Source organism: Pelodiscus sinensis, chromosome 8, assembly GCF_049634645.1.
Source record: "Pelodiscus sinensis isolate JC-2024 chromosome 8, ASM4963464v1, whole genome shotgun sequence".
Lineage (NCBI taxonomy): Eukaryota > Metazoa > Chordata > Testudines > Trionychidae > Pelodiscus > Pelodiscus sinensis.
Window position 1 is genome coordinate 35,915,901 of NC_134718.1, and position 14,360 is coordinate 35,930,260.

Sequence of the window (14,360 nt, forward strand, 5' to 3'; positions counted from 1 at the left end):
GATATTTACTTCCCTTTATGCAATAGCCAGCTCAGTCCAAGAGCAATGTGAGTTTTGGATGTATTTTTCTCCAATCTCCACTCAAGTAGAATGCAAGCCTACCTCTAAGGCTAGTCTGCTTGTGAGTCACCTACAGCAGACATATGCAATTACTCAATGAAGAAACACTTACCGACATATTCAGAAGCTTCAGAGAGGTAGCTGAGTTAGTCTGTAACAGGAAAATCTTTAAAAACAACAGATAGTCTAGTAGCACCTTAAAGATTAACAAAACATGTAGATGGTATCATAAGCTTTTGTGGGCACAGCCCACCTGCCATCTGAAGAAGTGGATTGTGCCCACGAAAGCTCATGATACCATCTACATGTTTTGATAGTCCTTAAGGTGCTACTAGACTATTGTTTTTAAAGTTTTTCCTATGTATTCAGAACATTGTTCTTTAGGTGTATTGTACATGTCTATTCTGCAACCTGAATTCCTTCCTTCCTCTGTTGGAGTGCAGGAAAGAAGGAACTGCAGAGATGACTCCACCCCGAGGGTTCCATTTTGGGAGAGCAGGGAAGGCAGCAGCCATATGGTACTGGGATGTTGCTTGCTTTTCTTCCTGTTCCCCTGATTATCAGGAGTGAGGAGAAAGTATTTGAATTCTGTGAATTACTCCTCAGCTCCCTTACTTCATCAGCCAGGAGTGAGAGGCATGCACAGAATCCATGTACTTTCCCCTCACTCCCTGAGGGGAATGGGAAGATAAGCAACCTGTGTCCCGATTCACACACTACTGGTGCCCCTACTTCTTTCGTGAAATGGTTCCCTTGGTCTGCCCTGTTTCACCTGCATGCAGAGGCATACAATGGCAAAGGGCATTCAAGCTACTCTGTGGGCACAGCTTACAGGGAAAAAAAATGTTCTCTGACAACTGGGCGCACTTACACCTCTGGTGGAATAGACTCGTGCAACACCTTTCTGAGAACAAGGTACTTGGGCTACATCTATACTGCTTCCCTCTTCCTCAAAAGCCTATGCAAATGAAGTGTTGATTAGCATATTGCTGTCTTTCATTTGCATAATAAGGAGCCATCTACACAGCACCTTTTTGTGGAAAAACCCCCTCTTGCACAAAAGGCACCGTGTAGACGGCTCCTTTTTGCGCAAAAGCCTCTTGCACAAAAGCGGCTACTAATTAATTATGCAAAAGAAGCATGGCAATATGCTAATCCACACTTCATTTGCATAGGTTTTTGTGGAAGAGGGAAGCTGTGTAGACTTAGCCAGAGAGCAGCACTAGGACATCGCACATGGTTAAACTCTAACTGTGATAGCTAATGGTGTTTGATCCCTGTCAATGGTACCAGCTGCTACACTGTTGCTTTCATGTGTCCTGCTCAACATATGCTGGTTTTTTTGCAGTGTGCATAAAGCACAACACAGCCCAGTTTAACTATCCTAGCTGTGTCCTAACTATGAGTGATTGCCCATCCTTTAATGTATTGCTTTGTTTGCTGATATCGCTTTATAGAAGATGCCCATAGCAGGGTGCCAAGGCTCTTCTAATGATCTAACGTCTCAGTAAGCTAAGACTCCTGCATGAAGTTGCTTAATTTCTCTTGTCATTTCAGTACCTTTTCATGTAGTGTTAACAGCCCTAAATACACTTTAAAAAGAAATAAAAATAAATGTTTGCTAACTGACACTTCAGGTCTGAATCTTTTCTGTTTTGTATCTTGTGAAGTATTTAATCTTTTACCGTTCTTGGGAGATATTATTCTGACTTAGAGTAATTTACACTTGCTTTGCACACACTTTGCTAATGTGAAGTAGTGGAAAATCAGATACTTCATTTTATGTAGGACAAAGTTTAATAATATTTGTCTCCTGAAAAATGTAACTTGAGGTAGTTCAAGTGAAATTGAGGCACAGGTGACATTGTCTTAAAGATAGGGTCAGCTTTTGAGTTATAAGTAAAAGGGAATGGTATTAGTGGTCCCAAGGGGGGGGAAAAAAAGGAAAGCAAGGCAACCATTTATGAAATTTGAAGGATTGCATAATTCATCAATAGTGTTTGCTTCTTACTACACAACTTAGAGAATTGTAATGAAATGAGGAACCAATTAGAGAGATGATTTTTCCCTCTGCCATTAAGAGGCAAATGTTCTCTGGCTGTGCCAGATGTTTAGCTTCCATTATTTGGAAGTTTCCTTCATTTTGAATTTAGTGAAAGCAAAGCTTGAGCATGGCTAGCAGAATTAAAAACAGTTTCCTATATAAACTAAGACAGCCGCTTATTTAATGAAGTGCATCATTCTAACAGCAAGTCCAGCTAATGAATGTTTTCCCTGTTGTTTTAGAGGGGTGTCCGAGTGACACTTCTTTGATTCTGCATCACTGAATCCGTATGGAAATGCAAATTGTTTATCTGAAAACAGCTTTCTTTACTTTTTTTTTTTTTTTAAACATTCAGAAGACAAGTTTATTTCATACTCTACATTTCACTGTTGGGCATCTGTGAAAAGTACTCAATTTGTAGGTATAATTATTTGCCATTCAAAACTTGATAAGATTCTCTCTACTAAGAAATCAAATGAATAAAGTTTTTTTTTTAAATAAAAGTTTATAAGTTTTAATACTTAGGGGAAGCTTCCCTTCCCTAAAGCTTCTGTATAATGTTTCCAATAACATTGGTGAAACCTACCAATATATTTTTTTCTTGCTTAATACAAGAAGCTTCAGCACTGGAGGGTAAGTCTCCTACTGGTTGGATTTAAATGACTGATGATATTAGTTTGGTAAAAATGTGATCATTTATATAACTAATACCCACAAAAGAATATCTATCTGTTTTATAATGCTACACATCAAAGTAATATCTGAGTACCATGAATGTACAATCAATCTTTTTTGGAATTAAAAACTCTGGTTGGGATTTATATTTTTTTCTTTTGGATTTTATTTTAGTTTAGTTGGTGGGGTTTGACAGGGGGAGGTTGTTGTTGTTCTTCAATGGTAAAATATATATATAAAATCAAAGAGGAAAGTCTTTCAGCATTTCCTAAAGATTATCCTTTGGAAAAGTTTCATTTTCAGATCCTCCTTGGCTGTAAATGCTTTGTCCATAGTGCGCTTGCTCATTGTCCCAGAAGAGCAAAATTGTTTGAGTAAGTCATCTATTAAAATTCAGTCTTCAGTATAACTTGGGTTTGATCTATTAATTGCTTTGAACATTAGGACCAAGATTCTTTCAACTGACATATGAAACTGTCTGGAAGCCAGTGAAGAAACTCTTAGGCTACCATATACACATCAGACCTGTGCTTAAGAAATGGCAGAAGTCACATTTTTTTAACAGCTGGAACCCATGCACTTTCAGTTGCATGAATTACGGTAATCTAAATTGCAGGTGTTCAATGCATAGATTGCTGTGACCAGGATCTTTTCTGGGTGGAAGGGGTGACGTTTTCTGGTGAGATGGAAATGAAACAAGGCTTTATTAAAGACCCTGGATCTAGGTGGTCATATAAGATTAACGAAGAGTTAAATAGGATCCTAAGGCTTCATGCTGTTTTGAGTAATGGGTCTGTAACCTTCATTGGAGGATGGAGACTGTTTCTCAGCTAATTATTCAAAGCCTTTCCCCCTTTTTATCAGGGGAAGAACAAGAAGGGATCTCAGATCTCTCACAGGCATGTGGATATATTCACAATGATGAATGAGAGAGTTGAATGTTCTCAACATAATGTTGACAGCTGAGTCCATGATTTCTCTTGATATGGAAGAGAAGTGAGGAAGAGTTGAATGTTCTCAACATAATGTTGACAGCTGAGTCCATGATTTCTCTTGATATGGAAGAGAAGTGAGAAACAATGTGGTCCCTTTTCGCCTCATCAAGGTGAGAGCCTTTGAAGAGGAGGAGTGTTTATAATTTGCTAGTCTGAGTTCTGCTGAAGAGAAATGCCCATCTATTCCTGTAATCTGTGTTAAACAGTACCTTGTGGTCTAGTATGTCAAACTGCAGATAGGTCCAATGGATCACTGAGGCCAGGGTCACATGAGATCTCACCTATGCCCATGGTTAAGAGAAGTTCCCCATCTATTAGTAGCACAAGGGAAATTTCTATGCTTTGCACTAAGGCTATTTCTGTGCTACCCTGTAATCAGAACTCTGAGTCTAAGGTGTGTAGGCCATAGGTTGATGGTACATGGTATTTGGAGTTTAGTGGCTTCTACTTCAATAATTTTGCATAGAGATAGGAGATAGGAAGTTAGATGAGGTGGCTTTTGGAGTCAAATGATGTCTTCTTGTGGATTATGTAGACTATTGCATTTTTGTAAGGCATTGGTTAGGCATTAACGGTTTTCATTAGAAGTGAACATTTGTTTTTTGATGCAGGGTATAGATCAGTGCTGATGTATTTTACAAGGTTTTTTGAGTTTTGATGAAAGGAGTGGGGCAAGACTTGCTCAGGGGAGCTATGTGGTCAGGAAATAGAATTTTCTTTATGGGTTGGATCTTCGCTTATATAACCATATAAGCAAGTGTACTGCTCTTCTCAGCAGTCAACGTTTGTAGGCTTTCCAGGTGCCTGGTTTTCACCTGGATGGTCCGGTATTTGCAGGCTCCGTCCGGTTTAAAAAAAAAACAACCCAGGAAATACCAGATATGTGCAATGTCTGGTATTTCCTATTTTCCTGGGATGGAAGCCCGGCGGGTACAATTTTTCCCCTGCCGCGTCTGGCGGGGACAGGGAGTAAGGAGTGCAGCAGATGAAGGGGGGCAGAAGGGGACACTTGCCGGGCACCACACTAAGGGGGTGCCGGGATTGGGTGGGAGCGGCGCGCACGGTGCTCTGGTCCACTTGACCAGCAGAGACTGGGAGCTGGCCATGTGATGCCTCCCTCTATACAATGCAAGCCAAGGCAGCTGGGCCGGGCGGCAGGAGCAGCCACTTTAAAAGTCAGATTGTTCCTCCGTGCCTGGCTCTGTGGAGGGGGCGGGGGGAGGAGATTTGATTGGAGTGGGGTCTCCTGATGCTGGGGATGCCTGCTTCAGGGGGAGGGGGAGTGCATTGGGTTGAGGGGGCGCTAGAGGGTCCTGGCTCAGGGGAAGGGGTTGGTGCATTGGCGGTTAGTGTGTGGTCCCAAAATGGATGGAGTGGTGCAACTTTTGCTTAACAACTTTGGCTCCTCCCCCCCAGAATTTTTTCCCCCTTTTTTGGGGGGGAGGGAGGCATGTTTAGTATTTTCTGTTAAATCATCTGGTAACCCTAAGTGCTTGGGCCTCCTTGGCTGTGAAATCTCAGTTGATTAGCTAGTTTTCTATGCCGAATAACTCTATCAGCCATAAGGCCGATGCCTTAACTATAGAGCAGTAGAATCTTTTTCCTCCTTTATATAATATACAGAAGAAATGTGTCCCTTTGTAGAATGAGGTTGTATATGTGAATGTTTGGTTACTTTTTAAACAGTGACTTACAGGTCACCTTTTGATGAGTTGTTGCTAAAATTATGCATACATTTCCGCTCCGCTTCTGCCTTCCTTTGTCAGAAGCATTTCCTGCATTAAAGTGGAGTGACACTGTTGCTAATTTGAGATTTGCAACACAACAGTTCGTGTCTTCATGTATTCATCTATGGTAGTTTAAAAAATCTAGTGGTCCTATATTCAATGAAGCAAATTTGCCCTATCATTCTTTTTCAACAGAATATTAAAGAAACAAAAACTCACTGAGTAAAAAATAGGAATAGAGAAGATATTTTGGGGCCATAATCATGTGTGCTGGTCTCCGTCATGAGATCTATATAGTATAGGGTAAAACCATCCTAAAGGCCAGATTTCACAGGGGAGAGGCCAAATTTTACTATCTGACACATTTTTATGGTCCTGATTTGTAGGGCCTCTGATGGGCTTTACATATGCTTTAAGAAAATATACATGTGATATGAAATTCATAACTCAGATATGCTTGATACAAGATGGCTCAGGTAACATATCATTGGAAGGTTGTCATTTACTGAATATGATTATCCCATTTGTGTGTATCGTTTTTGTAGATTACATTAGGAATATTGACCTGATTATTTAGAATTTCATATTTTGCTGCTTTGAGTCATGCCAGTTTCTGACACTTCAGGTACAACAATGAAAGAGGCCACAGTGCTGATGGCCCAGAATCAAGAGCCAATGAACTATGAAAGAGCTTAACCTTCCTGGGAATGTGTGGGTGAGCCCGTGAAAAAATGGGTGCAAGAGACATGTGACCCTGTGAAGCAATATTGGAACCTGTTTTTATTTCTGTAATTTTCCATGGGAAACTGGGAGGGGGACAAACTTGGAACAAAGGATTCGCACCTTGTGTCAAAAGTGAGGAGTGAGGCAATACTGATTGTTTGTTCTCCCATGGCGCACACTCTCCCACAAATACTGCTGAAAATTATTAAGAAAACTGGAAGAAGGGACTGGGCCCTGGATGGAAGCATGTCTCATCTGTGAAGGTTATTAGAATCACATTTAGAGTGATATCTTGCATGTAATTTAAGAAGGCTTGCCTGCATCTTCTCTTCTAGGATAGAACTGGTGAGAAAGGGGTACAGGGGAAGGAGCTCTCTAGTCCAGAGCTTTGTCTTAAAGGGCTGCCTCTGTGGTTTTTATTTATTTAAGACAAAACAGCCAAGATATGAGCATGTTCAGCTTAGTGAGTGTTTGTTCATTTTGCTCACTCACTTTGTTCTGCCTGCTACCTCTTATGGCCACTTACATCCTACCTTTTATACATAATACAATCACTGTTTATTAACAAACGCAGTGCAAATAATTGTTACCTGGGAGAGAGCAAGGGGTTTGTGCATATCTCTCTTTATGTTGAGAAAGAGGATGGATTTTCATTAGCTTTCTCTCTATGGAATTCCATATAGCCTAAGACACATTTATAATAGATTCAACTCCCAGAGGGCTGTGTATTTGAGTGCTGGGAAAAAGTTTTAACCATACTGCTTTCAGTGTGTGTTTGCAGTTTTGGGGGGGTGTCCCTGTCCCTGTGCTGATCCAGGCAGAAAATCTGGACTCAACAGGACAGGTTTACAGGAAGCTCAGACTGTCAGGAAAAGCTGGTTTAGTGGGGTCTAAGCACATCAGGTGACACTCCCAAAAGGGATCCAGCTCATCACAGGTCCCTATTTATAATGTTTGCAATATGCGTATTTCATCCATGCTTTAATTTTCAATGGGTTATGAATTAGTGGTATCTCAATTATAGCACTTTATAACCCAAATAATTTAAAAATACATGCATGATACTGAGTAATGTCCACTGGTTTTCTTTCAGATGCTCTAATAACTTATAAGAATTAAAACACAATGAATTCAAACATGGCTTATAGAAACATAGGAAAAACTCTAAACAGATATGTTTTTATTTTTCAGATATTTGATTTATAGGCTTATTTTGTAAACTGTATGCAGAATCTTACCTTCCATTTGTGGTATAAATTTTTTTCCTATGTAAAACTAACAAAAGGTGTCAAAATATTCATTGTAATAATATTGCTGAAATGTGGTAATGTTTCACTTCTCCGTGACAATTATAGAATCATAGAACAGTAGAACTGGAAGGGACCTTGAGAGGTCATCGAGTCCAGTGTCCTGCCCTCATGTCAGGACCCAGTACCGACTAGACCATCCCTGAGAGATGTCTATCTAACCTGCTCTTAAATATCTCCGGAGATGGAGATTCCACAACCTCCCTAGGCAATTTGTTCCAGTGTTTAACCACCCGGACAGGAAGTTTTTCCTAATGTCCAGCCTAAACCTCCCTTGCTGCAGTTTAAGCCCATTGCTTATGGTCATTCAGGAAAGCCTTTAGTACCATGTGACCATCTATTTTATTGCAATGACTATGTACTTTCTTATTGTAAATCCTGATGTGGTGGAGTCTATTGGCCCTTCTCTGTTTTCTGCTTGAGACACTGGTGCCTTGACACTTCCCTGCACAGCCCTGTCTACAAATCAGACATAGTCCTTCAGAGACTTAGAATGGCCAGGAGGAAACACTGATGATCAGGAGTCAGCAGGCCTGTTAAGCGGGTTCCCCTGAATCTTCTTTTTCAGGATAGAGCTGGTGAGACTGAGGCACAGGGAGTGGAGCTCACTAATCTAGAGCCATGTCTTAAAGGGTGGTATCTAAGCACTCGTCTCTGGTTGTATTTAAGGTGCAGGTAGTCAGACACGAGTATATTTTCATTTAACTGTGTATGATATGTCAGTATCAGTTTCTGACATAAGTTACTCAGCTCCAAGCACCCAGCCAAAACTTGTGGGCTAAGACAGGGACCAGCTGCAGTACCACTGCAGGCAGCCTAGGAGTGGATAACGTAAATGGATCACTTTATTGCTTGATGCACCTTTATCTTGTACACCCAATACAATATTTTGAGTAGCATTGATTTGGCACTTTATTTATTTTAGTATGTTAATTTACATGTTTATTACTAATTTAAAATAATTATTTGGTAATGTTAACTTGTATACAATCAATATTAATAGGCAGGTAATTATTATTATTATTATTATTATTATTATTACCCACCCCTGTTTACTGTGTATAGGATTTTTAGTTAGATTAATGCTTTTATACATTACATACTTTTTGTATTAACAGGTCACAGATATTACAAAGGATGTGACTCTGAAAGCAACTGTTTTGAGGACACCAATTAACACCTTTCAGAATAAAAATACCATCTTATTTCTGCTTATCTTCCCGACAGAGTTGAACTAGGGATGCAAAAATGCAGTTAAAAATGTTACCATGTAACTGCTCAAAATCAGTGGCCCTGTACCGGGGGAAGTTTTGTTGTGGGCCTTACAGTATAAAACTTATCTAACTGTTATGCTACAGAGCCTGCAGCATGTACAATCACTATGATTTTTAAGGGTTACATGGCAGGCCCTGCAGGGCTGAAGCAGCCTCCTGCCTGGGACAGGTGGAGAACTGCTACGGTTTCTACTGCTTAACCAGAACCAGTAAGCATTTTACATCTTTACGTTGAACATGTTGATCCTCTGAATGGTTGTTCCCAGACATAAAATAGTAAAGGGGAGGAAGTGGATGAGGATGTGCAATCATCCCTGCTTTGACCAGTGAGATCAGGGAGCCTGGTGGAAGAGAAAAGTGAACAGGAGAGCATACAGAACCTCAGGCAGGAAGCCAGTGAGAGGAAGATTAGAAGACCTGATACAGTAGGCGGTGAAAGACTGGGATGGAACGTAAATAGAGCCCTTGTACCAGGGGAAATGAAGGGACTCCTGGTATGGGGGAGAAGGAATGGGGTGGGGTCCTAGAGATCCCATGCAGTCATGGAAAGGGGGAGTGGGAATATGGGTAGACACAGCTGCTGATATGCAGGGGAGATTAGAGGACAGAACTCCTAGCAAGGGGAGTATATGGGAGAGTTGCAAGGATTTTCTGAAATAGGGGAGAGAGGAGAAGTTGGCACTCAGGAAGCCTGTGCCGTGGAAGAATGCAAAGAGCCCATGGTGTGTGCAGTCAGTTTGGGCTACAGGGGTTATAAAATGTGTGGTATAACATTGCTCTTTTGGGCAAATAATTATGTTAAAGGAGCATAGGGACACCAAGCAAATGGAAGTAATTCTTCCCCCCGGCAATTTAATATTTTAATTATGCATCGAAGTTACACAATATATTTCTCTTGCTTAGAAAAATGCTTTATTTATTCTAAGCCTTTTGAGAGGTGTGCTAGTTCAGCAACCTTCATAAAACATTGTACAGTACAGTATAACATAATATGATTAACATGCCTGAACAGGATTTGCAAGGTTATATAAAATATGTAGTCTATACAGAAAGAGTTCATGTAATGTATTTTAATTGTTTTTTCTCTTCTGATGTAGTTGCTCTCATTGAGCTCGGGTTCTTAAAGTGGGGCAGCAGCAGCACTGCAAGGGCATAACAGGATAATTTAGGTACCTTAAGCAGAAGCCTCAAGTCTGATTAGCATGTCATTAGGCCAGCAGCTAGTCCTGCACACCCTCGTAGTGTCACAGCGACTTTATTTTTACCATGCTAGCTCAGTGAGTACTAGCTCAAGTATATCCCCTGAAGATGGGAATCCTACCCCATGCTTGACGCATAGACACATCCTTAGTAAGATCAGTGATTGCTGAATGTGACACAGTATCACCTTTATGTGAGTGACAGTTATTGGAAAGGAATAACTGGGTAGGTGTCAAGTAAACCTGCAGGCAAAGCCTTTGATGGTGAACCATTTTGTTAAAAGAACATGATTAAAAGTAGGGAAGAGAGGAAGTCAGCCTGTTGTTCCCTAAACAGATGGGGGTGAGAGCATTCAAAGGCAGCAAATAATTTGACTTTATCCTTAAAAGTATGTAGGAATCCACATTTTAGGGATATTAAAACGAAGTAAACCAATATTTAAATCTTGCTGTAAGCTCAGTGAGAGTCCTGAGGAATCCTGGAAACAGGCAGTTGGAAGTTGTCTGATATAAGCCAGTGGCAGAGTCTCGAGTCAGTGTGTCGTTGGTTTGTGGGCATTGCTCCCACTACCTCAGCCTGACCCTCTTCTGGCCCACGAGTCCCTTTTCCCCCAACTCTGGGCTGTGCTCCTTTACTCTTCCCTGTGTCAAGGTTCCCTCTAAGCTGTGTGGTAGCTCAGCCCCTCAGCTTCTTAATGAGCCCCGGCCAGGGGCTCAGGACTTGCACAAGGAGCTGCTTTGCTGGGGGAGGGGTTCTACTCCCTCAGCCACAGCAGCAGAGGGAATATTTTACTACTTAAGTTTTGGTTGCATGTGCCTCTCCATTCAGGAGAGGGAAGGCCAAACCATCAGGTGTGCATAGTCTCTTTCTGTACAGTGGAGTCCATCAACAATTCAGCTGCTGATGACACTGGTTCATGTACTGTTGCATGAGTAAGAGAGGAATGATTTTCCAGCTGAGGGGGACACTGAGTCTTGGCAGATGGGAAAGAAATGGAGACTGGAATAGGGACCCTTTTGGGGGCAAATGGGGAAAGCTGATGCTGGAATTTCCTCCCCTTCTGCAACCATAAATATCTGCATTGACATCACTAAAACAGCACTGGAAGCTGTTGCCAGCGGGTCCACATGTTCGCTATTTGCAGTATATTTTTTTTAAGCAAGCAGTTTAGAAGCAGGAGAGTGGGGGAAAAAGATGGCAGGTTGCAATAAGAAATGCAGGAGGGAAACTCTTCAGGCTAGTTAAATACTGGCTATGCGGAAATCCTACACACTAACCTGCTCAGGATGGCCCTGTGATTGGGAGCTTTCTGCAACTTGAGGCAAATTTGATAACCTGGGACTGCATTATATTGTTGAAAACACATACACAGGCAAGTCCCTTCCTGCTCCCATTAGTTGACACAACTTTTCCCTATTAAATGCAGAGTGGCATATCTTGACAATGTATTTTATGCATTTTTAAAATGGTGGCCAACTTCTGAAATCTGAGCCCTGCTTTAGGGAAGTGGAAATTAGTTGCAAAGAAGTCTGGGCAGCAGGCAACCTTTCCACCTTCTAAAAGTCTCCATAACTTAATACATCTGTTTTTTATGTGTGCACTTGCTTACTCACTTAAACTTTGGGAAATACCAGTGTAGCTCTCCAGCACAGCTTTTCCTTTAATTTCTTAGCTGTCCAATAACATTTCTCTCTATTTTTAATCCTCTGAAACTTTTGAAATGGTTCATTTTATCAAGAAGTCAGAACACCTTGATATTTATTGCTTCTTGCACTTAGGATTTCCATTCCAGGTAGCAGACCTATAGGGTATTTCATATATCTCTAGTATTTGGGTGATTCTTTGTAGGGCGACTATAGGATCGCATCATTTTTTTTTTTTTAATGAATCTACGTTTTATAATTAAACTGCCTGAAGTTACAAGCATACATGGTGAAAAACAAAGAAATCCAAGAAGAACATCCTGTTTTTTGGGTTTTTTTTAACTGTTTTACAAGCAATGCTAATAGCAGACTTCTGGAGAAATGTTTTATTATTTTCCTTGTTATCTTCGGTCTATAGAAAAAAAGAGGGTGAATGTTCTCACCTTGGCTTAAGTGGAATATACAGTTTGTACCAGCAAAAAAGTAGTGAGTGTCTTCCTGTCCTTTCTTGATGCCCTTGTTTCTGCCAAAGCCACTATGGTTTAGGTGTATCAAAGAGGGTAGCTGGGTAACTTGAGAAGGAGATGAGGGCTACTGTTCTGGGGGAGAGTCCGCAGGAGGATGGGAACAGCAGGCATAGTGACCAAAGGCTGGGTAAAAATTAGAACTAGTAGGGGAGCCAGGATTTGCTGGGGGTCAGCAGTGCGCCCCCACAACTTTTTACCCCTGCTTTTGCCTTGTCCTCTTTTGCGTCTTGCCTGCTCTTTCCCTAGCTGAGGACTAATAGGGAGTGCAGCAAGACAGAAGTCAATGGGCCTCCACACTCAACAAGTTCTCTAATAGCAACATGCCACACCTTCAGGCCATTCTTAAAATCCCAGTGAATGTCTGAATATGTTGACTGAGGAAAAGTAGAGTGATCAAAACCAGATTTTCTATTTCAGAGGAAATTCTGCAGTATCAAAAACACTATACCAAATTAGAAAAAAAAGGAACATTTTGAAAATTCCTGGAAAACCATTTTTTTCTAAAAACAAATTAATAACATTTTTAGCTAAATTGACTGTTGAAAGGTTTCATTACAATTTTGACATTATCATTTATTAAATTTAATTGAACATAAGAATTTTAAAAACATTTTGGTTCTGATTATGTTCACATACATTTTTTTCAAAGGAGCATTTGTTCAAATCAACATTACCATGGAATATTTCAATTCCATGGGCCAGCATTTTTTACAAGAAAATGTTCAGACAAAAATTGACCCACTTCCTAAAAATTTCATGATCATTCTGCAGTTTCCTGCTTCATCTTATAAATAAGTGATCAGTCTTAACTCTTAGTAAAAATATTCTTGTTGTGATCTATTTAGAAAAGTATGTTGTGATTTATCTTTTAATTCCACTTTAAGCTCTACCCTCCCTTTTTTAGGCAGAGTTTTGCAATCCTACTCCAAACATGTATTAGGAAAAAGTAACAAGGGATTAAAATAAAGAGTATAGGATTTAAGAAAAAAAGATGAGAGAATATTTTGTCTTCACAAATAAATATATCCATGCTTTTAAATTAAGAAATCAGAAATCAACTTGTTTTCTAATTCTACACTTCCATGTCAAATGTCGCTATCTCTCCTCCTTCTGGGGCCGGTGCAAGGGGATAGTTTGACCCTCTGCTTTTGTGTAAAGAACTTTTTTTTTTTTTTTTTTTTAAAGAAAGCAGTTGGGCTGAACTGTAAGTTTTAAAATGTCCTAAGAATGCTCACTATGTTGAGTATCTGTGGTACGCACCATGATTATCACGTGTGCACCAGAATTCAGTAATCAAATACCTTTCAGTCATCTTACTGATAAAAGAAAGATGTAAATAGATATCATGAAAAGGTTTCTAGGTCCTACTTCCACTGCTCAGGATGGCTAATTGCTCTCCATATGCTAATTGGTTAGAATAGCAGCCAATGAGAAACTCATTCTGGAGTCTTTCAGCTAACCTAGTACTACTTGGTTCACTGTTCGTTCTTCTATCTTCTAGCTCACTATTAGGATAAAACTTGCTCTTTCTCTCTTATTGTTAAAGTTGTGGGTGGTGGGTTGTATTTTTTTTTTATGCACTCTTCTCTGCTTCTACTCCTCTCTCCCATTTAAGCTCAGAAGACAGGAGGAAGAGATTGGCAAAAAGGGAACCATCTGTGCGACGCTGTTTACCTAAACTATTATAATCAGTCTCTCTGTGTTCTCCATGGTACAGCCGCAGGTCCACCATCTGAGTTATTGGATAAAGCCACAGCCCCTGCTTACTTTATGATCATCTTTGCTTCAACACACATTACTGTGCCTGCTCAGCTATGGTTAATGCAGAATAAAATAGGAACATAGTCATAGCTAATTCCTTTTTTCCACAGAACCATTTCAGTATAATTAGAATTGTAATTTGCACACTGAAACAATGCAGAACTTCCATTGTATTTAGTGTATGGAGTCTTGTTTAACTTCAGTGTATTGTAAGTAGTTTCCACTGTTTATGGTCACTTCCTTTTCTGAATTACTAAAATAGGATTTGGGTACAGTGGATTAAGTTCAAAATAGCATTGAACACAACTCCTAAAATGCCTGCCTTTTGTTAGTCTACTTCAGATTTAAGTTGAACAAAGTTCTTTTTAAATTTCCCTTAATGAGAAGCAGAGGATATCACAATTTCTAATCACATCCTGTGGTT

The 14,360-nt window shown here is 40.2% G+C and overlaps 1 protein-coding gene across 11 annotated transcripts in view; it reads left to right on the top strand.

The window, feature by feature from the left end:
• PCDH15 (protocadherin related 15) overlaps positions 1–14,360 on the top strand; it is a 1,467,631-nt gene that overhangs the window by 642,045 nt on the left and 811,226 nt on the right. Inside the window, exon 1 of one of the 11 annotated variants that reach the window (XM_075935039.1) lies at positions 2,715–2,737. The exons of the other annotated variants lie outside the window; for them this stretch is intronic. The gene's annotated coding sequence lies outside the window, so the exon portion shown is untranslated. Of the gene's footprint in view, positions 1–2,714; positions 2,738–14,360 lie in introns of those variants that run through there. 11 annotated transcript variants of the gene reach the window in all.